This window comes from Macaca nemestrina, chromosome 5 (genome assembly GCF_043159975.1).
Source record: "Macaca nemestrina isolate mMacNem1 chromosome 5, mMacNem.hap1, whole genome shotgun sequence".
NCBI lineage: Eukaryota > Metazoa > Chordata > Mammalia > Primates > Cercopithecidae > Macaca > Macaca nemestrina.
In genome coordinates, this window is record NC_092129.1 from 73,794,453 (window position 1) to 73,821,304 (window position 26,852).

General features: G+C 41.2%; 1 pseudogene; it reads left to right on the forward strand.

The window, feature by feature from the left end:
- Positions 1-23,609: 23,609 nt before the first annotated feature.
- Positions 23,610-24,342, forward strand: LOC105478715 (mitochondrial transcription rescue factor 1 pseudogene; annotated as a pseudogene).
- Positions 24,343-26,852: the final 2,510 nt, after the last annotated feature.

Here is a 26,852-nt window from a genome sequence, read left to right on the forward strand (position 1 = left end):
TATTTAGATACAGTACCAGTGAAATCTATTTGTTGACAAAAGGAAAATGTTCAAGTGTAGATAAAATTCTACAATTTCTACACATAGTGTTTAACAAACAAGTATGAGAAGAGAAAGTACTATAGAAAAACAATTACCAAGCGCACACACGTAACACACACACACAAACACCCCAGAGTCTGGTGTGAAAGTGTACTAGAGGGTCTTTACATGATGAACTCTATCAACAACTTCAAAATGCTAAGGAGCTGTAACATGAGTACAATGTGGTAAGTCTTCTATGAGCCAAAATAAATAGTGTAGTGTTCATTTTCAACACTCACAAAGCTGTTGCTTTCCTATGTGTGCCATGGAGCAGACAGGTCAGTACATTTTCTTTCTTTCAGCAGCGTTCCTATTTGCATCTAAAGACCCATCTAATCAATCTAATTATTTTCCACCATGTCCAATTGAATCCTTCTCTACTAAATTGCTTCTTTATTCAAGCTGTACAATTTCCTCTGTGTTCTTCCACGGTCATCATTGTATCTTTTACTTTCTTTGCATTCACTGGACATTAAAGAAGTGCCTAGTAAATGGCTATTCTGTATTTTACCATTCAGGTCTAAAACAGCCTTAAAAAGCCTGTAGTTATCTCCTGATCAATCCAACAAGGAGTTGAATGTCTACCACCAGCTCCTACTGTTCTAGGTGATGTAAATGAGATAACATTTTTTAAAATTAGATCATCTTTTCCAAAAGAAAATATAATTCACCACAAAAAGATGGCACTGTAGTGAACAAGATTATCACACTAGTCTTATATTAGGCAATTGGTAAAACTATGTATGAGTTCAGCTTCCTGGCTGAATTGTGTCCCAGAGATGGAAACTATGGAAGTTCAGTGAAATCAGAAATAGGTAAAGATTTCAGAAGCAAGGTTAATACCAGGTCTGTATGGGTTGCTTGAGCTAAAAGCAGATTGACTTCCACGTCCTAAAGAAAGCAATCCCAGAAAATAAAAAGAGAAAAAGAGAATGAACAGAGAAAATAATAGTGCATGAATAAATCAGGGACATAATAACTGACTTAATAATGGGATTCCACCTTTAATAGAAAAAATGACAGTTGAATGTTTTATGAATTATTGATGCCTGGGACAATGAAAATAATAATTGTCTGACACTCTTCTGTTTAAGAGGCAATGGCAAGCTGGAGCTTGTGAGATATGTTGTCACTGGCCTGGGTCTAGTCAGGTGACATCCACTTTTCTCCCTTGCTCAGTTGTTTTAAAAGATAAATGTAGAGAAACATCACGTGCCAGGTATAGACAGCTTTCAAAGAATCATAATATTGGGAGAAAGAAAAATCATGGTAAGAACAAAATAAGATAATGAAGTACAACATCATAAGTAATCTTGACTCTGCCGCCTGTGTTAGTCCGTTTTGTGTTGCTATAAAGGAATACTCAGGACTAGGTAATTTATAAAGGAAAAGAGGTTTATTTGTCTCACAAATCTGCAGGCTGTACAAGCATTTCACTAGCATCGGCTCAGCTTCTGGTGAGGCCTCAGGAAGCTTTTAGTCATGGCAGGATGAACAGGAAGCCAGCATGTGATGACATGGGGAGAGAGGAAGCGAGAGAGAGATAGGAGAAGGAGGTGCCAGGCTTTTTTAAACAACCAGCACTCACTTGAACACTGAGTGAGAATTCACTCATGACCATGGGGAAGGCACCAAACTATTCAGGAGGGACCTGTCCCCATGACCGAAACACCTCCCACCAAGTTCCACCTCCAACATTGGGGATCACATTTCAACATGAGATTTGGAGGAGAAAAATAGCCAAACCACAGCACCGCCTCATCCCCCTTCCCACCCCATGGGTGCTGCAGTTCCCTGCTCTGTTACTGTTAACATCTTCAATAGGCATCACTCATGCACATATGCACCAGGCCTTGTGTTGGCTGGGGGACGCAGTGGTGCACTAAACAGGCAAGAATCGCTGTCACATGGATATCCCCCTTCTTCATGTATTTCATTTATTGTCTGCTTCTACCACCTTAAAAAGCAAGGTCCAGGAGTTTTTATATATACATATGTGTGTGTGTATATGTATATATACATACATGTGTGCAAATATGTATATATACATATATGTGTATATACATATAGATATATGTGTATATACACATACTTTTAAATATATGTGTATATATGCACACATAAAATTAATGTTGAGTTTATAGCAGCTCAACATCAATTTTTCTCACATTAAACAAATATCTTCTAATGAAATTTTAAAAGGACAGGGGAAAGCCTTTGATACTGGTCCACATGTTTGCCTTTCCTCAGAATTATCCTTTTCAAGGAGTGAGGAAGCCGGGGTATTTATACATCAACTCCCTGCAGTCATTGATTGAGAGTTGCTTCCAGGGAATTGTTAATTTCCTGAATTAGAGCAACTGTTTTGGCCAGAGAAAGCCCTCAGGCAAAGGGTTGTAGTCGTTAGCAGTAGGTCATAGAGCCAGCTTGCTCTCAAATGGTGAGGGCTCAGAGAAAAGGACCGGGTAGAGTTTGCCACAGTTTATAATTATACATGCTACGTTACAGAGTGCCTTATCCACAGGCACACTAGCGACGGTCGGTGCCTATGGCTTTCCTTGGCCATGGCCCTCCCTACAGGGGAGGTAAGAGGACATGACCACGTGGATCCCATGCAACCCCTTCTAGACCATGCTTCAAGGAGCTGGAATCCCAAAATTCCTTCCTGTTAAGGGTTGAATTTTTTCCCCCAGTAGAAAATACACTGGAGTCCAACCCCTAGTAGCTCAGAATGTGACCTTATTTGGAAATAGGATCTTTACAGACATAATCAAGTTAAAAATAAGACTGGGCATGGTGGCTCATGCCTGCAATCCCAGTACTTTGGGAGGCCAAGGCAGAAGGATCACTTGAGTCCAGGAGTTCAAGACCAACTTGGGCAACATAGCAAGACTCCATCTCTACAAAAAAATTTTAAAATAAGTTAGCTGGGCATGGTGGTGCTCATCTGTGGTTCCAGCTACTCAGGAAGCTGAGGCAGGAGGCTAACTTAAGCCCAGGGAGTTAGAGACTGCAGTGAGCTGTGATCATACCACTGCACTCCAGCCTGGGTGAGAAAGCAAGACCTTGTCTCAAAAAAAAAAAAAAAAGAAAAGAAAAGAAAAGAAAAAAACATTAAGGCTGGGCACTGTGGCTCGTGCCTGTAATCCCAGCACCTTGGGAGGCCAAGATAGGTGGATCATTTGAGCTTAGGATTTCGAGACCAGCCTGGATGACATGGCAAAACCCCGTCTCTATAAAAAAATACAAAAAAATTTAGCCAGACCTGGTGATGCACGCCTGTGGTCCCAGCTAATCAGGAGGCTGCGGCGGGAGACTCACTTGAGCCCAGGAGTTCAAGGCTGCAGTGAGCTGTGATTGAACCACTGCACTCCAACCTGGGCGAGAGAGTGAGACCCTCAAAAAAAAAAAAAAAAAAAAAAAAGAAAAAAAATTTTAAATGAGCTCATTAGGGTGGGCCCGAATCTAGTATGACCAGTGTCCTCATAAAAAGGAGAAATTGGATGTGGAAACAGATGTGGGAAGATTGTGTGAAGAGACACAGGAGAAGATGGCCATCCACAAGACGAGGAAGGAGTCCTCACTGCATTCAGAAGAAACCAACCCTGCTGGTATCTTGGTTTGGACTTCTACCTCCAGAACGGTGCAACAGTCAACTTTCATGGTTTAAGCGGCCCAGCTTGTGGTACTTTGTCATGGCAGTCCTAGGAAGCCTCAGAGGCAGGTAGGAGCTCTTTGGAAACCTATACGGGTATATTGGTTTCCTATCAGCAGCAATATCTGGTTTTCACTGTTTTTTTTTTATGGTAGCAGCTACTGGTGCTCAATGCCTAGATCTATCAATTAATTAGGTTTGCATACTAGTAATGTTCTAATTCTACTACTTTGCTTTTATTTATGCAATGGAATAATTTTATAAGATGATTCTTCCTGTCATCTATTTGGTCACCAGTGGTCTGGTTCACATGGGAAAAGCAGGACAAGTGTTCCCCTTATGTGGTTTTCATGATAAAAATTGGGTCTTTATTATCCTTAGAAGGTGATGAGTTTCTTACTTTTTATATTCATTATACTCATTTTCAAAGTTATGGTTTTAAACATATTTGATAGGTTTCAATCCATTGAAATTCTTATTCTTATAGAAGTTCAAATTTTCCCATCTTTGGCCAGTGAGAGCTTCAGATTGTCTCGCCAAGTCCTCTTGACATTGTGTCTGTGCCATTTAATCCTCAAAGCAATTCTTTGATGTAGATATTTTTATCTCCATTTTACAGGTGGGTTTACTGCAGTTAAGTGCTTTGCCCACAGCTACACAGTAAATGATGGAAATGGAATTAAAGTCTAGGCAACTTTTTTACAAAACTTGACCTCTTCAACACTACAATAACTCACTATTGACAAGAATATGTCCAGCTTTAGCTTTACAGGTCTTAACTGTGTCAGATAATATTACATATATACTTGTATTGGTTTGGGTTCTCCAGAGAAACAGAATGAATGGAAGATAATATTTTTACATCTATATATAATTTGTGTGTGTGTGTGTGTGTGTGTGTGTGTGTGTGTGTGTGTGTGTGTGTGGAGAGAAAGAGAGAGAGAAATTTACTATAAGGATTAACTTGTGGGATGAAGGCTTGTGTTAGCTCATTCTCACTCTGCTAATGAAGACATATCTGAGATTGGGTAATTTGTAAAGGAAAGAGGTTTAATTGACTCAGAGTTTTGCATGGCTGCGGAGGCCTCAGGAAACTTACAATCATGGCAGAAGGGAAAGCAAACAGATCCTTCTTCATATGGCAGCAGCAAGAAGAAGTACCAAGCAAAAGGGAGAAGCCCCTTATAAAACCATCAGATCTCATGAGAACTCATGCACTATCACGAGAACAGCAAGGTGGTAATTGCCCCCGTGATTCAACTGCCTTCCGCCAGGGCCCTCCTATGACACGTGGGGATTATGACAACTACAATTCAAGATGATATTTGGGTGGAGACACATCCAAACCATATCAAAACTGAATAATCTAATCTCTGCAGCTGGCAAGCTGGACACCCAAGAAAGCCAGTTGTACAGTTCCAGTCTGAGTCCAAAGGCCTGGCAACCAGGAACACTGATGGTGTAAGTTCCAGTCTGAGAAGAGGAAAAGACCAATGTCCTAACCCAGGCAGTCAGGCAGAGAGAGCACATTCCTCCTTATCTTGCCTTTTGTACTATTCAGGCTTTTAACCAATTGGATGAGGCCCATCCACACTGCAGGGTGGGGGTTGGAGGGCAATCTGCTTCACTCAGTCTGCAGATTCAAACATCAATTTTTTCCAGAAATACTCTCACAGACATACCCAGAAATTTTTAACCGATATCTAGGACTTTGTTACTCACTCAAATTGACACATAAAATTAACCATTGCAATATTCTTTTGTAATTAATGTTTAAGTGAACTTGTTGCAGACTGTAGTGCAGTCAGGCAATGAGCATAGATTTTGCCACTGGCCAGAATCACTGCCAGAAGAAGTTTTATGGATGGTCATGGCTTGGTGTTGGCCATATACAGAAGCAAAGCAATGTGGCATACACAGCGTTGAAGTGTAGGTGACGGTTCAACAAAGTCAGTCTCCAGACATTCCCGTGGCACCATCAGATTTGAGCTGTTCATTTCACAGGAACCTAAATACTAAACTGGATTTAAACTATTATTCTGTTCTACACATTGATGGTGGTCTATAACTTAAGAACAATGAGCAAAGACAGAAAATCATAATAGCAATATTCAAACAGTCAAAGGCTGAATGAAGCCTAGCGTGGTGGCTCACGCCTGTAATCCCAGCATTTTGGGAGGCTGAGGCGGGTGGATCACGAGGTCAGGAGATCAAGACCATCCTAGTTAACATGGTGAAACCCTGTCTCTACTAAAAGTACCAGGCGTGGTGGTGGGCACCTGTAATCCCAGCTACTTGGGAGGCTGAGGCAGGAGAACGGTGTGAACCTGGGAGGCGGAGCTTGCAGTGAGCCGAGATCGTGCCACTGCACTCCAGCCTGGGTGACAGAGGGAGACTCGGTCTCAAAAAAAAAAAAAAAAAAAAAAAAAAAAAAAAAAAAAGGCTGAATGAGAGCTATTATGGGTTGAATTGTGTCCCCACAAAAGATATGTTGAAGTCCTAACCCCCAGTATCTGTGAATGTGACCTTATTTGGGAACAGATTTGCAGATGTAACCGAACTAAAATGAGATCATTAGGGTGGATCCTAATCCAATATGACCGATGTCCTTAGACAAGGAGAAAGACACACAGGGGGAAGATGGCCATGTGATACTGGAAGCAGAGGTTGGAGTGATGCATCTACAACTAAGGAACTCCGGGGATTGCTGGCAAACACCTGGAGCTGTAAGAGGCCAGGAAAAATTCTCCCCTGCAGGCTTCAGAGAGAGTGTGACCCTGCAGACACTTTGATTTCAAACTTCCAGCCTCCAGAACTGTGAGACAGTACACTCCTGTTTTAAGCCATCCAGTACTTTGGTACTTTGGAACAGCAGCCCTAGGAAACTAAGACGGTACCTTTAATGGGTCCTAATTTTACCTATGAGAGGATCAAGAGCCAGTGAAGCTGGCCAGTGGCTCACACCTGTAATCCCAGTGCTTTAGGAGGCCAAAGCAGGAGGACAGCTTGAGCCTAATAGTTTGAGACCAACCTGGGCAATATAGAGAGACCCCATCTTTATAAAAATTTCTAAAAAATTAGCTGAGCATGGTGGCGCAAGTCTGTAGTCCCAGCTACTCAGGAGGCTGAGGTGGGAGGATCACTTGAACCTGGGAGATCAAGGCTGAAGTAAGCCATGACTGCACCACTGCACATCCACCCTGGGTGGCAGAGCAAGACCCTGTCTCAAACACAAAAACAAACAAAAACAGTCAGTGAAGTAAAAAGATTTGCCAAAGTCCTCACAGTACAGCCAACACTTGAATCCAGACCTGACTCTTATTCCAGTTTTCCATAAACAATAACATATTGATTGCCTCTTGATCCAAGCATAAAAATTAATTCTTTCACTCTCTTTACAAATATCCATTAAATACCCACCAGCTGGCAGCCACTAATATAGACAAAGAGATACATTGGTCTGGAAAAAGTTTTTTTCCTTCATGGTACTTAGAATCTACTGGGGAATGACCAAGCGCAGTGGCTCACACCTGTAATCCCAGCACTTCGGGAGGCCGAGGCGAACGGATCACCTGAGGTCAGGAGTTTGAGACCAGCCTGGCCAACATGGTGAAAGCTCGTCTCTACTAAAAATACAAAAATTAGCCAGGCATGGTGGCAGATGCCTGTAATCCCAGCTACTCCAGAGGCTGAGGCAGAAGAATTGCTTGAACCCAGGAGGCGGAGGTTGCAGTGAGCCGAGATCACACCACTGCACTCCAGCCTGGATGAGAGTAAGACTCTGTCTCAAAAAAAAAAAAAAGTCTGCTGGGAAAAATGGATAATGATTAACATTAACAATTAATAACAATAAAATAACTACACAAGAATATATAGCAAATATGATAAGTTCATATCCCGGTAAAGGGGGTGAAAAATAAAAGAATGAAAACAAGTTACAGTAATAAAATATTTTCATAAAAATAAAAAAATAAAATTAAGTGCAATGTCCTTGTAGCCATTTCACAAATAAATCAAAAATCAGGCTACACTGTAATAAATGTATAAAGATTAGACCAGTAGTTCTTAATAGGGGGGGATTTTGCCCCCAAGAAAACATCTGGCAAAGTCTGGAGACGTTTGTGATTGTCAAAGGGAGCGCTATCTAGCAGTTAGAGGCCAGAGATACTGCTAACTATCCTACAATAAACAAGACAAACTCAGCAACGTAGAATTATCCACTCAAAATGTCAATAGTGCCCAGGTTACACTGAACTAGAGTAAATAGAGGCATTTTTTAAACTGTATTCCTTAGTTTTATCACCACTTCCTTATTGAAAAGGACTTGAAGGTTGATATCTGAACCACTGTAAATCCACTAGAATTTGTTTACTGCAGGTCTGTAGAAAAGTACACTTATTTCTCATTCCATACTCAACGAATCCTTTCGTCTTCTTAATAATGTCATAGCCATTATTTTACACTGATATCTGTACTAGGTGAACTCATGACAATTGCTATCAAGATCCTGGAAAAATCTAATTAACAACACCTTTATATAATGCTGCCTTAACGAGACCCATTTCTGCTAGAGTACACTACGCATTTCGCATATATCAGAGACTGATGTTTCTATGTTCTCCATTGTTCATCAATGGCTTTTTTTTTTTTTTTCTGAGACAGAGTCTCACTCTGTCACCCAGGCTGGAGTGCAGTGGTGCGATCTCGGCTTACAGCAAACTCCACCTCCAGGGTTCAAGTGATTCTCCTGCCTCAGCCTCCCAAGTAGCTGGGATTACAGGTGCCTGCCACCACACCCAGCTAATTTTTGTGTTTTTAGTAGAGATAGGGTTTCACCATGTTGACCAGGCTAGTCTTAAAACTGACCTCAGTTGATCTTCCCACCTTGGCCACCTAAAGTGCTTGGATTACAGGCATGAGCCACTGCACCTAGCCATCAGTGGCTTCTTATATAAACCTATACGTTATTGACATGAGAATTTTTAGATTTGTTGGGCACCAAGAATAAACAGTTGAAGCTGAGACGAATGCCTCTGAGATGACCACAAGGATCAAACCTGAACAACGGGACAGAAAGCAGGCAGCAAATAATCATATGGGTATTAGGTTAAAGAGGAAGTGAGTGATACATTCAGTACAAGAAAATACACAAAATCAAAACCAGGGGAATCAGAACTTATACCATTATCCCAGCTGAGCAGAAGAATCAAGAGATAAGAAGTTTCATAAAAACAGATGATTCTGAATCTAGTATAGGAATGACAGGGCAGATGGATCAAGCATAAAAAGATAGGGCACATGGCCAATTCAAACTGGCTGACCTTGAGCTAGATATCCTGCCTCATGGCAAAGAAACCACAGATTTAGGAGCCAGACCCCGTGTTAAGGCTGACTGTGGACAGGTGCAAGGTGGAGAAGTGTGATTATGGAAGTCTAGCACAAACAACATTAGGCAGAAAAATAAGAAGACACAGTCAAACACATAAACCAATGGAACAGAACAGAGATCTCGGAAATAAGACCACACGTCTACAACCATCTGATCTTTGACAACCCTGACAAAAACAAGCAATGGGGAAAGGATCTCCTATTTAATAAATGGTACTGGGAAACTGACTAGCCATGAAAATTGAAACTGAACCCCTTCCTTACACCTTATACAAAAATTAACTCAAGATGGATTAAAGACTTAAATGTAAAACCCAAAACTATAGAAACCCTAGAAGAAAATCTAGTCAATACCATTTGGGACATAGGCATAGGCAAAGATTTCATGACAAAAACATCAAAAGCAATTGCAAAAACTATCATCAGAGTGAACAGAAAATGCAGTTGAAAACTGGTAGAGTAGTCTAGACTGTTTGAATGACCTTCAATGAGCAGATCATGATTGTAATTGAATACTCTAATGGACATTCATAATCACCCACTAAAAGGAAAATTTAAAAATTATTATTGACTTTCAAAATAAACCTTTGATTTATAAAGTAATGATAATTATAATTAGAAATAATAATAAGGGAGGCCGAGACGGGTGGATCACAAGGTCAGGAGATAGAGACCATCCTGGCTAACATGGTGAAACCCTGTCTGTACTAAAAAAAATACAAAAAACTAGCCGGGCGAGGTGGCGGGTGCCTGTAGTCCCAGCTACTAGGGAGGCTGAGGCAGGAGAATGGCGTGAACCCGGGAGGCGGAGCTTGCAGTGAGCTGAAATCCGGCCACTGCACTCCAGCCTGGGCGACAGAGTGAGACTCCGTCTCAAAAAAAAAAAAAAAAGAAATAATAATAAGTAAAACATACGCTTCTGTGGGCCAGGAACAATATATTATTCTACGTTCTCAGTTGAAGCTGAGACGAATACCTCTGAGATGACCACAAGGATCAAACCTGAACAATGGGACAGAAAGCAGGCAGCAAATAATCATATGGATATTAGGTTAAGGAGGAAGTGAGTGATACATTCAGTACAAGAATACACACAAAATCAAAACCTGATTTAATACTGACACTATTTCATACTATTAGAGTGATCTCTTCAGGTTCCTTTGAGTCTTATCATGATTTCATGTAGCAATTATCAAAGCGTATATAGTTTGGAGGCTCATGATGGTCCCCAAGACCTTCTCAGGAGCTGTATAAGGTCAAAATTATTTTCATAATAATACTAAGATGGTATTTGTCTTTTTTGCAATGGAGTTTTCTGGAGCCTACATGACGTGTGATGTTGCAACAGACTGAATGTAAAACAGATATGAGAATTCAGCTGTTTCCATTAAGCCAGACAGAAGACATTTACAAACGTGCGAAACAATGACATTCTTCTCATACATTCTTTTTGTTTAGTATAGTAACTTTTATTTTTAAAAATATGTTATTTCAGTTGATATTATTACTGCTATTGGAAATGAATTATAAATAAATATTTCACAACTCTCTCAGTTTTAATTTCTACTATGGGTAAATATTGGTAGATATAACCCACATAAGCCCACATAAGGGCTCTTTGGAGTCCTTGATAATTTTCAAGAGTATAATGAGATTCTAAGACTAAGAAGTTTGAGGACCACTGATGTAGTGACTTAGAGGTCTAGTTTATACATTATAAATAGCATAATCTTGGCCCTACTTACAGAAGAATGATCTAAACTTGGCAGTCACAAGGGAAGAGCAAGAAGCAAGAAAAAAGTCCCAAAGAAGAACAACTATTCTCTAACTGCTAAGAGTAGGGCGAGAATCTTTTATTAGCTAAAAACAACAGATTGTTTTATTCTATTTTTAAATGAACATTTTTTTATTTTAAAATTAGAAAAGAGCAAGATTAGCAGAAAAGCAGTCCAATATTTAATAATTTATGGCAGAATATTTTATAGATGATGTTAATATAAGAACAACAGAACTCAGCTATTCCAAGAGAAAGAGAGTCTTCCAAGATTTCCCAGAGAAGCAACATTGGACGCCAGATGTTCGTGCAGTTGAAGGATTTGCATGATCCCTTCAAATTCATTTATAAACAGAAATTGATGATATGACTAGAATGAAACCAAAGGAAAGGGTTCCCAAAAATAGGATAGACTTTTTTTTTCAGGTTTTAAAATTTGCAGCTAGTAATTCTTGCTGAGATGAAAAAGTAGTCACTCAAAGAGCCCACATTACCTTGGTGCATAGCTTTTCACTGACTGCAGAGATGGAGATAAACTGTCTAACGCAACAAAATGGGGAAGGACGCAGGTTTGTCTCGGGGATTTCCTGTCTTTCCTTTCTCTTTCCCTCACCTTCAGCAGCTCCTCCTTCCATTCCCACCCTGTTTCTATCCCTGAGTTCACCGCCTTCCTGACCCCAGCAATCTCTGCTTTCTTGACCTGAGTCGGGTTCTGACTTAACCACTGGCTGTCGGCAGGACCTAAGCCATGCCACATCTCCCCTGAGCCTCAGTTTACTCATTTATAAGATGGGAATGATAATCTGCCTGCCACCCCAGGTTATTAGGATTAAATGAAATCACTTTTTGTAAATGATATAGCTCCAGACAAAACCGTCAAATTATTAACCCCCTAATATTTATATCCACATAGAATATTTATGTGAGGCAGACCCCACACTAGGAGAGGGTGTCAGAAATGCCCCTGGCATCCTGGATGTCCTGAAAGGGAACCAGTTCAGAAGCCCAGTGGCTTTGTGTGGGTGGGTGAAAAAGCCGGGCCAGAGGGTTATTCTGGGCTTTGCCAGGCTCTCCTTTCTTCCTCACTCATCTTCTTCAACATAGCTGATCACCACTCAAGGACTGGGGGAGCCAGCCCTCTATCTACATAGATCCTCTTATTCCTGTAGGACCAACCCTGAACTTTGACTTCCCTTCCCTGTTTCACCATTGAATTGTTATCCTCTTACCTACACAGTGTTGAGTTCAACAGCCCAACACTTCGAATTTCTGCAGCCAGCAGCCTTCCACTCTATAGTTCTGGGGACCAGAGCACAGTGTAAGGGCTCCGGTGGCCAGGGCAGTGCGGGAGGATGGGGGAGGCAAACTGTGGGAGGAGTTCGTGGGCAGAATTTAAGCTTGGGCATGCCTCAGAAGGCAAGGGGATCTCGAATCCTCTGTGAGTAAATGCAGTTAGATCATGTGACGTGGGGGAGATGGTACTGGCGGTGATGATAATGACAGAAAGGAATGGTAGGTTTCACAGGGGAACATTCCAGACTGGTTACAAATACACCAAAGCAAGAACCTGTGTGTGAGAGATTTTTTTACAATGATATTAATTACAGCAATTTACATGAAATGTTAAACATAGATGCCTAATGATCGTGTGTCCCTGTGATGATTATGCTGCTCACTAGAGATGCTTGAGCTCAACTGTATTGTTTTCTCTGACAACAATAGCAAAGAGCTACATCTGCGTGCTCCTCTTACCCGTGCTCATCAGTTGCCTGTCCCCAGCAAGACCAGCAAAGGCCATAAAACCCCAGCTGAGCCTACAAGGCTGTCACAGAGGCCGCACAGCCCGTGTTAATGTGTTTGGGAGGTGTGTGAGTGCATGTGTGTTTTCCCTTCTCTGTGTCTTCTGTCTCCCTCTTTTATTGAGCTGCTGCAGTTAAAAGAAGACCAAAGGTTGGTGGGTGTTGAATACTTGCCCACAGTAACTGCATCTGGAGTAGTGATTTCAGAGTTCTTTTAACATCAGCAGCAACCAAAACATTTAAACAAAAGGGCCTTTGTGTGATTTTTAGTAACAAAGGGGTCTAGAAAGACCGTCTTGGTACCACATTTCTTATTTTTCCCAATCTTACATGTTATTGAAATAAACAACTAATGGTACAAATTAAATTTTATTTCTTTTTGGAGTATATGCAGACAATGACCTTACTACTTTCATAAATCATCTTCCAGCAGGGGAAAATTTCAGAAGCAATAAGAAAGGTTTTTTTCCCCCCAGTAAATTTTATGACAAGTTAAAAGCAGGGGAAAATACAAAAATAAATAAAATCCAGCCCAGATTTCAAAGGCATTACAACATAGTCCAAGGGTCAGGCAGCGCAAGCACTGTAGCTGTGATATAAGGAGATGTTACGGCCTTTGCCCGTTTAACAACGCACTGCGACATTGCAGAACAAAAAGTTTTGTATTTTCATTAAAATTTTAGGTTAAAAAAGGAAAGGAGGACAGAGAATGTTTATATTATATGTTATTAAACTCTGCTGAACAGATTTAGCCATAACCACTAACAATTTTAAAATAGCAAATCCTACATTTCAGAAGCTCATCAGTGAAATAAGAGTTCTTTGTTTTGTTTTGTATGTTTGTTTCTTTGCTTTTAGCTTTCAAATATTAAATTCTTTCCCCAACCACAAGTTTCTTTATGCTAGATTCTGGTACAGTGGATTTACTTTTATATGGTGGCAAAAAACGTGGGTGCACTGCACAAGAATTATAAAACATCTTTTGGGGAATAATTGGAAAAATAGATATTGTGAGTTAGGGAGAGAAAACATAGATAAAGCAGAAGCTGAGGTTTTTGTAATAAAGCCTTGTATAGATCACGGACATAATGTTAGAGAACACGGGAAAGCAAACCTAATACTCAATACTGTCTTTCTGCATGTAAGGAGGGCAGGGACTGAGATGGACTACAGAGCTTTGTGCATGCTGGCATGAAGCTATCACGGGCAGAGCTAAGGCTACACAACCTCGTGTCCTGGGAGCAGCTAAACACAGGGATTGGGAAACTGAGCAATGCCTAACTGTATGAAATAGCGGAAGGAAATATTTCTCGGAACTTTTTCCATCTCAGGCATTCAGGTCTGCCTCTCCGGGGACCATGCTGGAAATCTAAGAGACCGTAACAGCTCTGGGTCGTGAAGCCAGAGAGGCAACTGAACAAATGCAGGGAGGACCAGAAAGGGGAAAACATACTATAGGATCTACTTTTTTTAATTAAGTAAAACTAATTTATTTGAGATCTTAGGAAAGGAGGAGAGAAAGCGCATCTGATGACAAGAACTGGTTCGTTACTCATTATTAGTTGAAAATGGATAAGATGTTAATAAAAACGTTTTTATTTGGTGTACTCTTATTAAATGTAAAAATATGTAAAGGGATGTTTTTATATAAATGCTAAGTAAATTTTTATCACACAAAGGTTTTTACTTAACTGAATCTCTCTTGGATTTGTGCAGAATTAGACTTGCTTTATACAGAAAAACCTCTTATCAGCCTCTTTTATAGAGAAGGCAAGCATTGAAATTCCAGTCTTAACAGAAGAGTCGTGAAAATACCTCCACTATTTAAGTTGAGAGAAGAATATTGATAATTGGCTCCTTTGCCCAATATTAGGACTATAGAAAGATAAGCACGCACACACATATACACCATATATATATATACACACACACACAAAGGAGTCACATATATATATACTTTGATCATGACAACAGTAAACCATTATTTAGACAGCCTATGGTTATAGTGATTTTCTTAACAACAGTCAACTTTTGCTTTAGCTATTTCCTTCAACGGATCTTTTAAAAATTGTTGGTGGCTGGGGACGGTGACTCACACCTGTAATCCGAGCACTTTGGGAGGCCGAGGTGGGAGGATCACCTGAGCTCAGGAGTTTGAGACCAGCCTCCTGAGCTCAGGAGGCAACATGGTGAAACTCCATCTCTACTAGAATTACAAAAAATTAGCCAGGTGTGGTGGTACACGCCTGTAATCCCAGCTACTTAGGAGGCTGACGCATGAGAATTGCTTGAACCTGGGAGGCAGAGGTTGCAGTGAGCTGAGATCGCACCACTGCACTCCAGCCTGGGGGACACAGTGAGACTCTGTCCCAAAAAAAAAAAAAAAATTTAAAAATTTAAAACTATTTGTAAAGATATAGCCATGATTTCCTTACAAAAGTTCCTATATCAATCTTTTGAGAGTTAGAATACGCCACCTCCCATGCCTCCACCCCTTCTTCCCATGGGAATCTCCTCTCCGTTAAGGATGTTGGTGATACACTTCTCTATGGTTAGACAGCCAATTAGGAGCACCCTAACTAGCAAATCTTGCAATGATTCCATTTTCCACACATTCAAAAACATCTGTAGAGTTTCAGAATCTTCTGAGAAACTTTGCAATTCTCAAACTATAACTGATCTTTCAACTCCTGCAGAAGTTTGTGAAGCTTGTGTACCAACTACTCTTCCTAATTTGGTTGTCATTAGCTACAGTTAGTAAATCTAAGGATAGAATATATTAAGTCATAGCCCCAGTCTCCCATCTGTATTTTGTTTTCCCATACGGTGTTAAGTTTCTTAGCTGTGAATTCTTTACTGTAGTGTTTTCTTTTCTTTTCTTTTCTTTTCTTTTTTTTTTTTCCGAGACGGAGTCTCACTCTGTTGCCTGGGCTGGAGTGCAGTGGCATGGTCTTGGCTCACTGCAACCTCCACCTCCCGAGTTCAAGCGATTCTCCTGCCTCAGCCTCCTGAATAGCTGGGATTACAGGTGCCCTCCACCACGCCCAGCTAATTTTTTGTATTTTTTCAGTAGAGACAGGGTTGTACCATGCTGGCCAGGCTGTCTCGAACTCCTGACCTTGTGATCCACCCACCTCGGCCTCCCAAAGTGCTGGGATTACAGGCATGAGCCACTGTTGCCCAGCCCACTATAGTGTTTTCTATAGCCTAAGTCTAGGAGGAAGAAGATAACCTAGTAGAGATACTGGGGTCGCAATCTACTAGGACTGCAGTTATCTAACAGTGAACCCCATAATCACAGGACTGGCCCAAGTTACGATCTAGGGATGGCGGGGGGGAAATACTCCCTCTGAATATATTGTAAAGGAAGAGTAGAAGACAAAAATGCATTGTATTTTTGAATTCATTCTGACACATTAAGTTCAATGTACTAATTTTTATTGTTTTTTAATGAGATACATTAGGCAGGCATGAAATAAAATTTTCATGATGACCAAAACCTATCCACTTGAAACTTACAGAAATCAACATTTTCACTGGTGACACAATAATTTTGAGAGAGAAATTTATTTCAAAATTACTATGTCTCCCTTTGTGTTCATTTTTGGGAACACTGGAATGTGTGATTTCTAATGTGGTACATTTGCCTTGGTGTATTCTTTGCAAACCTACGTCGTTTCTTGGCTTTTATAGATTTATCTCCTACTAGGGTGAAAGTTTCTTATAATCTTGTAGCCAGGGACCACATCTTATTCATCTATAGAGATGATGCCCCATATTACATGGTAAAAAGGGTCATGCAGTCAATTCTTATTAACCCTTTGTGAAATGAATTTTCTTTACTTTTAATAAGCTTTTGCTGAGTGCTTGTCACTCAAAAATCCAAGTGTTATTTGCATTCCATTTCACAGATGAACAAACTGAGGCTCAAAGAGGCCTAGTAAACTAATGCAAGGCCCTGCAGTTAAAAGTTGAGCCAGAATTCATACCGAGGCAGGGTAACTCTAACTCTAGAGCCCATGCTCTTTTTTTTTTTTTTTTTGGAGACAGAGTCTCTGTGTTGCCCAAGCTGGAGTGCAGTTGCGGGATCTCAGCTCACTGCATCCTTTGCCTCCTGGGTTCAAGCAATTCTCCTCCTTTAGCCTCCTGAGTAGCTGGGATTACAGGCATGTGCCACAACGTCTGGCTAATTTTTGTATTGTTAGTAGAGATGGAGTTTCACCATGTTGGCCAGGCTGGTCTTGAACTCCTGACCTCAGGTGATCCCTCGCCTTGGCCTCCCAAAGTACTGGGATTACAAGCATGAGCCACCGTGCCTGGCTGAGCCCATGCTCTTAATGACCTCACTTGTATGCCTCTTCCTTATTGATTTATTCGATTAAAAATATGTTGAGTCACTGCTGTGTGCTGAACTCATTCCAGGTGTTGGAGAGAGACAGTGACGCAAAGGACCAGACCTTGTTCTCACAGAGCCTACACTCAGGTCCGAAAGTATGTGGGAAGAGGGAGAGAGGAAGAAAGGAGTGGAATGGCCAATCCACTCTATGGGAACTCTGTATTGAACCATTTGAGGAAGTGTGAGGCTGTTTCCCAAAAGCAGCTGCACCATTTTGTATTTCACCAACCAAGTGTGTGGGGTGCAATTTCTCTACATCCTTGACAACACTTCTCTGATATTTTGATTGTAACCATGATGAGATGCATTTTAAATTTCTGATACAATTATTTCTAAAACAAAACCATCGAATCATGTCAAATCGAGCTGACTTAAAACAAAAAAGAAAGTCTTAACTTGAAGCTCTGATGAACCTGGACGCAGGCTGCAGAGCTCCTCTTTGTGTTTCTGTGAGGACAATGGTTGTGCCCTATCAGGCACTTAATGTCCAGGGCACTCACCAGCTCTTTGCAAACAAGTTTCCCAGATGGTCTTTAAATGATCAACCAGGCTCCTTTTCATGGCAAGACCCTTCCTCCCACGGCTTCCCCCCTGCTGTGTCAGTGAAAACAAGGTAAAACACTAGCTTTGTTATCAGCCCACAGAAAGCCTCTGAGAGGTGTATGTTCATTTTCTTTCTTTTCTATAAATTTACATTTTACAAGGGTCATATCTCATTGAGACAAAAGTAGATCACCAGTGCATTTAACTTTGACCAGAAAAAAGTCATATCTTTTTAAGTGACCTGCATAAGATTTGAGGTCATTTTTAGATTAAATAAATGTAAAATACATTATTTTATATCGGGGAATATTTTTCTATCTCAAATACAATTTTTACGTTTTACAAGATGCTTTCCAACTCTTGGGAATATTTGTTATTAAAAACGGATCCTAAAACAAATCAGCAGTGTGTAAAAAAGCAAGGGGTATGTCCACTTAGCAACTAAGTTACCATATAGTACAGAAAGTAACTGTAATCCCTAAAACTCCCAGTATACACAGCTAACCTCAGCCAATACATACGCCTGAAGAGAGATTGCTACAAGCCAAACTGATCTCTAATAGGAACAAAGAACTGACTATACCTTTGGATTCCCCATTTTACTTTGTTATGATTAAAGTATTGCCTTTAACGCAATAAAAAAAAAAGCCAAGCATATTTGCATTCAAGGTCAAAAAAGGAGTAAGACGGGATTAAAACCATGGCTTCATGCTATTTTAACTATGAAAGAACATCAATCAATCAAACGTAACTGAAAAATTCTTACTTGAAGAATTCTTTAGCTAGCAGTAACATCAAATACTTGTTTTATGTTTTTTCACTTAATGTTCTGATTCACAACTATTTTTTCTTGTTAGCGACTCCCACTGACTCCAACTTAAATAAATAAAGTTTGTTTTGAGATGAGTTTCCATGGTAAGACACTACTTTAAAGTCGATAATGCACTCAGTATGATAGAGTTCCTCCACATTTTCTTTTCGCCAGATACGTAGAATATCTCACATTCCCTTTACAACAAACTTGTGGCTTTCTACATAACACTGTATTAAAATAATACTTCAAATAACTTGTGCCTTTCATCGGAAGATCTCACAAAACTCTACTAAAAATACATAAATTAGCCGGGTGTGGTGGCACACACCTAGTAATCCCAGCTACTCGGGAGGCTTAGGCACAAGAATCACTTGAACCCGGGAGGCGAGATTGCAGTGAGCAGAGACTGCGCCACTACACTCCAGCCTGGGTGAAGGAGTGAGACTCTGTCTCACCAAAAAATAAAAATAAAAATAAACACCTCCCTGCCCTACCCACTCCAAGCACCATGAAAGTATAAACTTCCCTTTGCTGAAAAGGTTGAGGTAAAAAGATGAATAATTTTTCACACAGGAAAAGACCTTTGAGATGATCTGTAGGCCACTGGTTCTCAACATGGGGTGCTCAGACAAAACGCAAACTGACGAGGAAGGCAAATTCTCAGGTCCCACCTGAACCTGGTGAACCAGAAACTTAGGGGATATTGGGCACAGCCAAGTCGTTTCTAACAAGCCTCCAGGTGATTCTGATGCACGCCAGAAAGTTTGAGAACCGCTGATTTAGGCTAAATCACTCATTTACAATGGAAGCCTCTAAACCACTGACAGGTTAGTGATTTGCCTAAATTTGTTAACGTCAAAATTGGGATTAGATTCCAAGTCTCTTAACTTCAATTAGTTCCAGTGTGCAGACTCTACCACTGTGAAACACATCAAAGAAAATCTCAACTCCTTCCCCGCTTTGACCCTACCTGAGCAGCCATACCTGGTTCAGAGTTTCCAAGTTCCAAACAAAACGAGAATCAGCAAAGAGAACTTGATGATACTTGTTTGCAAAATCCTGCCCCAGTTCTTTTTATTTACAGGATTTGTTGTATAGTAAACAGAGTATTGAATTGAACTCTGGAGGGTTTCATTCTGGTTCTGTCTCTAACCACACCACCTTCTTCTTACATCATCTATGAACATAGGAGAGATGTATTAGATTGTACAGTATGCAAATGTAAGAAATATCTAGAGCTCAGAAATTTCATGATTCCCCGAGCCTGACTGCTAAACAAGTTTTCTCATTGTCACCATGTCAGATACTATAAGTCCATTTTCCGGTGACCAGAACATCTGGATTCCTAATGCTTTTCTTTCCCACTTTTCCTCCATCCCCAGTCTATGCTCTATACAATGGCTGATGTGCTACCGTTTTTCAAATGTCGAACCATAATATGGCTGTGATTATGAAGGCAGAATTTAAAGAAGGAATCGTAAAATTAATCAGGAGATAAAGATTGCCAAAAAATAAACATTTTAACTTCCTCAAGAATGGAAATTTAACATGCTTGGAGGTTCGATCTGAATTAATATTCTCAGAGTTTACTGTGCGGATTTGACCACAGTCCAAGAAACAGCAAGAAATTATTTTTAATTACTTAAAGCAAATAGTGTTGTAATATAGGTTAAAACATTGGCAATTGGCAAAGTCTGCTGCTTTCCAGCTTGCTTGTGTGACATCATTTATTGATAGACATAGAACTCAATACAGAGGTGTCATTGACATCTACATAACTTACATCTTCACTTTAACTGAACAGGAATAATACGGAAAACAGTATCACCTGGACTGCCAAAGAGAGTCACAGCAACACAGTTAGAGAAGACTATACATTCCAAGGATTGCAATCACGTTGCTCTCTGATCATATTTTCAAACCGAGAATCTGGATAGAACATGAACAGTTGGATTGTGGATGCATTTCTTGTATCTTAAATCAGGGAGACAGTGTCACTAATAAACTCTCACACAATATCTTTCCATCTCTTCTTATGAGTCTTCTAATAACTGCTATTAACAGGAAAAGGACACTTTCCAAGATAGGCCAAAAAGAGCTGTGTTGTTGAAGATGTATTTTTCTACTTGTCAGCACAGACATTACTTCCTAACTGAAACACAAGTCTAAAGTCATAAATTCATTCTGAATATCTCATTTCTGTGGAACAAACCCTTTTTTTGTTTTGTTTTGTTTTGTTTCGTTTTTTTGAGATGATGTCTCACTCTATTGCCAGGCTGGAGTGCAGTGGCGCCATCTTGGCTCACTGCAACTTCTCACTCCCTGGTTCAAGCGATTCTCCTGCCTCAGCCTCCTGAGTAGCTGGGATTACAGGCACGCACCACCACACCCAGGTGACTTTTGTATTTTTAGTAGAGACGGGGTTTCAGCATGTTGGCCAGGATGGTCTCGATCTCCTGACCTCGTGATCTGCCCCCTTCAGCCTTCCAAACTGTTGGGATTACAGGCGTGAGCCACCGCGCCCGGCCCAAACCTTTTTTAAGGATAAAAAACTTTAACAGATACAGAAATAAGTTAATGAAGTCTCGAGTTTCTAAATTAAATTTGAAAGTATGTGAAATTAACAAAGGGAAGGAAAAATAACAGTACTTCAGGAAATTTCACAAGTTGTTTCATTAAAATAAGCTATAGTGATTTATAGAAAAGAAAAACTGAAATCAGTATCACAATGGATTAAATTAGCTTCTTTTGTTAATATCTACATGAAAACGCTATACATTTTCTTTTCTTTTACTTATTATTATCATTTTTTAATAGAGATGGGGTCTCGCTATGTTAACCAGACTGGTCTTGAACTCCTGATCTCAAGCAATCCTCCCATCTCAGCCTCCCAAAGTGTTGGGGTTACAGGCGTGAGCCACTGCTCCCAGTCATTTTATTGTCTTATAGAAAGAAACTAAGAAGTACCAAATATGTTTAATTCACTGAATTACATCATCCAAAAGTCATGGACTTTGAGAAAATAAAAGCACAGTATTTCAATGGTGCTATTATGCATACTAGTTGTGCAAAGGAAACTACCTAGAAGTGAAATTTGTAAGTAGTTCTTTAGGATTTTTAAGTAGTTCTTTAGGACAGGAATATTTTATGCATACTAAATGCTGTCAATATATATTTTCTTAATAGGTAGAAAAAGAATGAACTGGCTAACTAAATCTATCAAAATAAATCCTAACTGGGACCCAGTGCCTATAAATTCATTTGTTCATTCATTTATTTTGAGACAGGATCCTGCTCTGTCACACAGGCTAGAGTATAGTGACCCAATCATGGCTCACTGCAGCCTTGACTTCCTGGGTTCAATCGATCCTCCCTCCTAAGCCTCCCAAGTAACTTGGAATACAAGTGCATGCTACCGTATCCAGAAAATTATTTTATTTTTCTATAGAGATGGGGTCTCACTATGTCACCCAGGCTAGTCCTGAATTCCTGGACTCAAGAGGTCCTCCTGCCTTGGCCTCCCAAATGGGCAGGATTATAGACATGAACCACCGTGCTCAGCTGCCATATAAATTGTATATCAAAACACTGCATGCCAGCCTATTCCTCACTCCCTCTTATTGGATGTGACCTAGCCCCATGGCCCTCTGTAAAGGAAACCTACATATGGATTGGAAGTAAATTGGCATCAGAACCCTTCTGTCCCTTTCACACAGCACAGTCAATTCAGAGTCCCCAGCCTGGACCAGGCTCACGTCGGTCTTTGCAGTGGACGGGGAAAGACAGTGTCACTAAAGAAGCCTCCTACCCGGGGTGTCCCGGGAACAGCTCCCTCGAGTGCTGTTTTCCTGTCAAGTCTTATCATTGTAATATGACTTTTGTTGTTTTTGGACTCTGTACAGAGAGACTTTCAGTTTTCAATGAAACAGTTGGCTTAAAAAAATACTTCAAGGGGAAAAAAAACATAACTGAATCGCAGCAAGGATCTCAGAAGTCATAGCCCTTGATCTTCCTCAACCTCCTCGGCGGCAGCTTTCTAAATATTATCACTCTCCTGCCTCCAAGGCCACTCCTGCCCCAGGCCCCTGCCCTCGGATTATTTCCTCTCCTCGTTCACCAAGAGAACGTCATCCAGAGAAAGGGGTTCCCTCAAGCTTCCTCTGTCCCCATTGCAAAGCTCTTTTTCTCTCCCTACCTGCTATGGTGCTGGGCATTATGCCAGGCCCTGGGCACTTATGAGCTGTGTGAATCCCAACAACAAGCCTCTGTTTTACAGAAAAGGCTCAGAGAGATCCCGGAATTTGTCAAAGTCATAGACTGTTTCTCTGTTTACAAGTTCCACTCCTTCTTGTCTGGGCCTAAAAAGAAGCATCCCAATCAGATCAAGTCTTAACCTCCCTACACACATACACACACACACACACACACACACACACACAGCCCAATGCTGAATCTCATTTTCCCACCTTTTCTGGGGACTTCTTTATCAGTCATTCAGTCCTCTAGTAACTTCACTTTTTCTTTTTCTTTTTATTTTTTTCAGGAAGGGGACAGGATCTTACTGCCCAGGCCAGAGTGCAGTGGCATGATCACAGCTCAGTGCGACCTTGAACTCCTGGGCTCAAGCAATCCTCCTGCCTCAGCCTCCTGTAGCTGGGACTATAGGCGCACACCACTGCGCCAAGCTAATATTTTAAAAATGTTTTGCAGAGACAAGGTCTTGCTTTGTTGCCCAGGCTTTGATCAAGTCTTAACCTCCCTACACACACACACACACACACACACACACACACCCCGCAATGCTGAATCCCATTTTCCCGCCTTTTCTGGGGACTTCTTTATCAATCATTCAGTCCTCTTGCAACTTCACTTTTATTCTGAGCCAGGCTCCCCTTTAATGCCACGTCCAAACCCATCAAGTCCTGATGGAATTCCACTCACAAACCGTCCTCAGCTCTACCACTTCCCAGCATCTTCACTGCCAAAACCCTGGGGCTGGCCCAAGCACCAGCAGCTCCTGCCCCGCCCACCGCAGGCCTCCTGACTCTTCTCGCTGAGTCTCCTCTTATCTCCAACAGATGGTTCTCCAACAGTAAGCACTGTGGACCTCAGAGGAAAAAACGTGTCTGTTCGGAGGCCCTGACACACAGGTTGTAAGTGCCATGGCAATGACTAGTGTCAAATCTCACGCTGGTGTTTTAAGAAAGCCAGATACCTGGATTGGACTCTGGGGTGTTCTCTGAGGGACACCTTCGTCACACAAACCCTGTACTTCCTGGAACCAATACTTGTATTTTTCTAGTACCAAGTTATATGCACCAAATTATAAAACACTTTTCCATAATATTTTCTCACTGAGACTCCCGGGACTTTTAATATCTCTGGAATATATTTTTCCGTGTTCCATAAGATTCAAAAGTAATATAAGCTCTAAAAAATCTACTAAAAAGTCTCTGCAAAAAATAGAAGATGAAGAGGACTCTGATGCAGAAAGTGGTCAGAACGAGATGAGTGAGCAGGAAGAGGAGTTTGAGGATGGCCCTACTATAGTCAAAGACTATAAGACCTGGAAACAGTAGTGCGATCTTTTCAGGATGACGCTGTCCTGAAGACAAGCCGGGATATTGGAAGAAACAAAGTGGAAGATGCATTCTGCAAAGGTGAACTCAGGCTGAATGGGGAAAAATTATGGAAGAAAAGCAGAATGGTGAAAGTGGGAGATACATTGGATCTTCTCATTGGAGAGGATAAGGAAGCAGGAACAGAGACAGTGATGCAGATTCTCCCGAAAAAAAAGTGTTTCAAGAGAAGACTGAAAGTGAAAAATACGCAGTGGTGTTACAGTGGTGGAAAAACTTAAAAATGCCTAAGAAGAGAATGTCTAAATAAACGGATTGCTTCACCGGGCACGGTGGCTCACGTCTGTAATCCCAGCACTTCGGGAGGCTAAGGCAGGCGGATCATCTGAGGTCAGGAGTTCAGGACCAGCCTGGCCAGCATGGTGAAACCCCGTCTCTACTAATACAAAAATTAGGCGGGTTTGGTGACAGCACACCTGTAATCCTAGCTACTCAGGAGGCTGAGCAGGAGAATCGCTTGAACCCAGGAGGCAGAGGTTGCAGTGAGCCGAGATTGTGCCATTGCACTCCGGCCTGAGCAAGACTCCGTCTCAAAACAAATAAATAAATAAATAAATTAATTAATTAAATAAACGGATTACTTTTTAGCAATAAAGCTACTTTCTAGTGGTAGAGGAAGGGGTGAATTGAAAAAGAGGACATTTTTATTAAAATAAAGTTCTCTTACCATTAAAAAAAGAAGTCTGATCAGTTCGCTGCCTAAAGCCTTCGGTTGTTTTACGCTTCGATTAAACAAAAGCCAAGCCCTTTGCCTTGACCTGCAAAGCCCTGTGGAGCTGACCACTGTCCACCTATGAACCTCACTTCCTGCAACCTTCCTCCCCGCCTTGCCTTCCCTCCAGCATCCTAGGCTCACTCCCACCTCCTCACCTGCTTCTCCCTCTGCTGGAGGGCTGTTCATCCGCATGACGGTGCAGGTGCTCCTCGCCTCGTGACTTAGGCCTCAGTGCAAGTGTACACCATGGAGAGGCCTGGCCTCCAATAAAGTACCCCTCTCCCCTACCACCTGGTGCTCATGTTGTTTATAGCATTTGCCAACACATGAGCACGTTATGTGTTCTGAGTTTGCTTTCTGTCTGTCTCCCTTTGCTAGAGTGGAAACCTCCTGAGGGTGGAGTTTTGTTCACTGCTCAGTCACCCTTCCCTTCCCTAGTAATTGTGTCTGCTCCCAAATAGCTATTAATAAACCCTTGCTGAAATAATGTGTTGAGCCCATCAGTGTGATCCTCTCAGCTTATATATGCACGCACGTTTCCCGCTCTCTCAAATGTCTTCTTTCCAATGTCAGTTCCTGTGGAACCCCTTTGCTTTCCTGCGTTTCACCACAGACTTTCCTCAGAAAGATTCTCCCTTCCAGCCACTCCTCTGCTACCACAACTTTACCCCGATCTCCTCACTTTATTAAACTACAGGGTGATTTCCTGGTGTCAGGATCCAGTGTCTTCCCCCAGCTCCCATCCTACCCAACCACCCTGCTAGCTTTGTCTTTTCAACTTTGTATGCCCCAAGTCTAATACTATACCAGGTACATGGCCAGCTTAATATTCGTTGAGTGAATTAATAGTTAATTAGCTGATTTGACCCAGATTATCACCAACTCTTGAAATTCCTCTTTTGGCGGCGGGTCGCAGTGGCTCACGCCTGTAATCCCAGCACTTTGGGAGGCCAAGGTGGGAGGATCACTTAAGGTCAGGAGTTCAAAACCAGCCTGGCCAACATGGTGAAACCCCATCTCTACTAAAAATACAAAAATTAGCTGGGCGTGGTGGCATGTGCCTGTAATCCCAGCCACTTGGGAGGCTGAGGCAGGAGAATTGCTTGAACTGGGGAGGCAGAGGTTGTAGTGAGCCTAGATCGTGTCACTGCACTCCAGCCTGGGTGACAGAACAGGACTCCATCCAAAAAAAAAAAGAGAAAGAAAGAAACTTCTTTTGCCTTCCACAACTCTGTCCCTTTTTCCCAGTTGACCATTTTACTAACAACATTCTTTTTCTCGGTCTTTATCATTAGCCCTTTCCTCTACCAAAAATATATGTTCTTACTGTTCATTGGAGGGGATCCCAACAGCTTCATTTATCACTCATATGTTGAAAACTCTCTAATTTATATCTCCTGTCCCAATCTCTTTAGCTCCAAGTAGATACCCCCAACTTGCAAGACATAGCTTGATATTGGTAATGCATAATCACATCAAATTAAACTTGTCCAAAATGTAGCTCATCATCAGGTTCCCAGTATCAACTCCACTCCAGACTTGTGTGTTACAGCAGCATCATTCAATCAATTGCCCAAATGTGGAATCTCAGAACATTGCCTTCCATTCTGTGCTGACTTTGCAAAACATGAGAAGCAGAAGAGGAGAAATGGGAAAACAGAACTGTCAGTTTTGCATGCTACCTTAAACCATTGCTTTGCTTTGAGCTTTACAAACATAACAGGTTTGCAAAGTGTGTCACACACTCCAATTGAGATGTGCAGAAAATGGTAACTTCTTTATTTTAGTCCTTTTCCTCAGTCTTCAACTGTCAAAGGAAAAGTAAGTTAATGCTCAAGTCTGTTAAATGCATAATACAATCCAATGATTTAAATAGACTGTTTAGGGAACGCCACATCTCTCTTGGAAAACAATGCTCAATCTTGGAGAAGCCTCCCCTCTTCTGATTCCTTTTATCTTTTTCTTTTTTTATTTTTTGAGATGGAGTCTCGCTCTGTCTCCCAGGCTGGAGTGCAGTGGTGCGATCTCAACTCACTGCAAGCTCC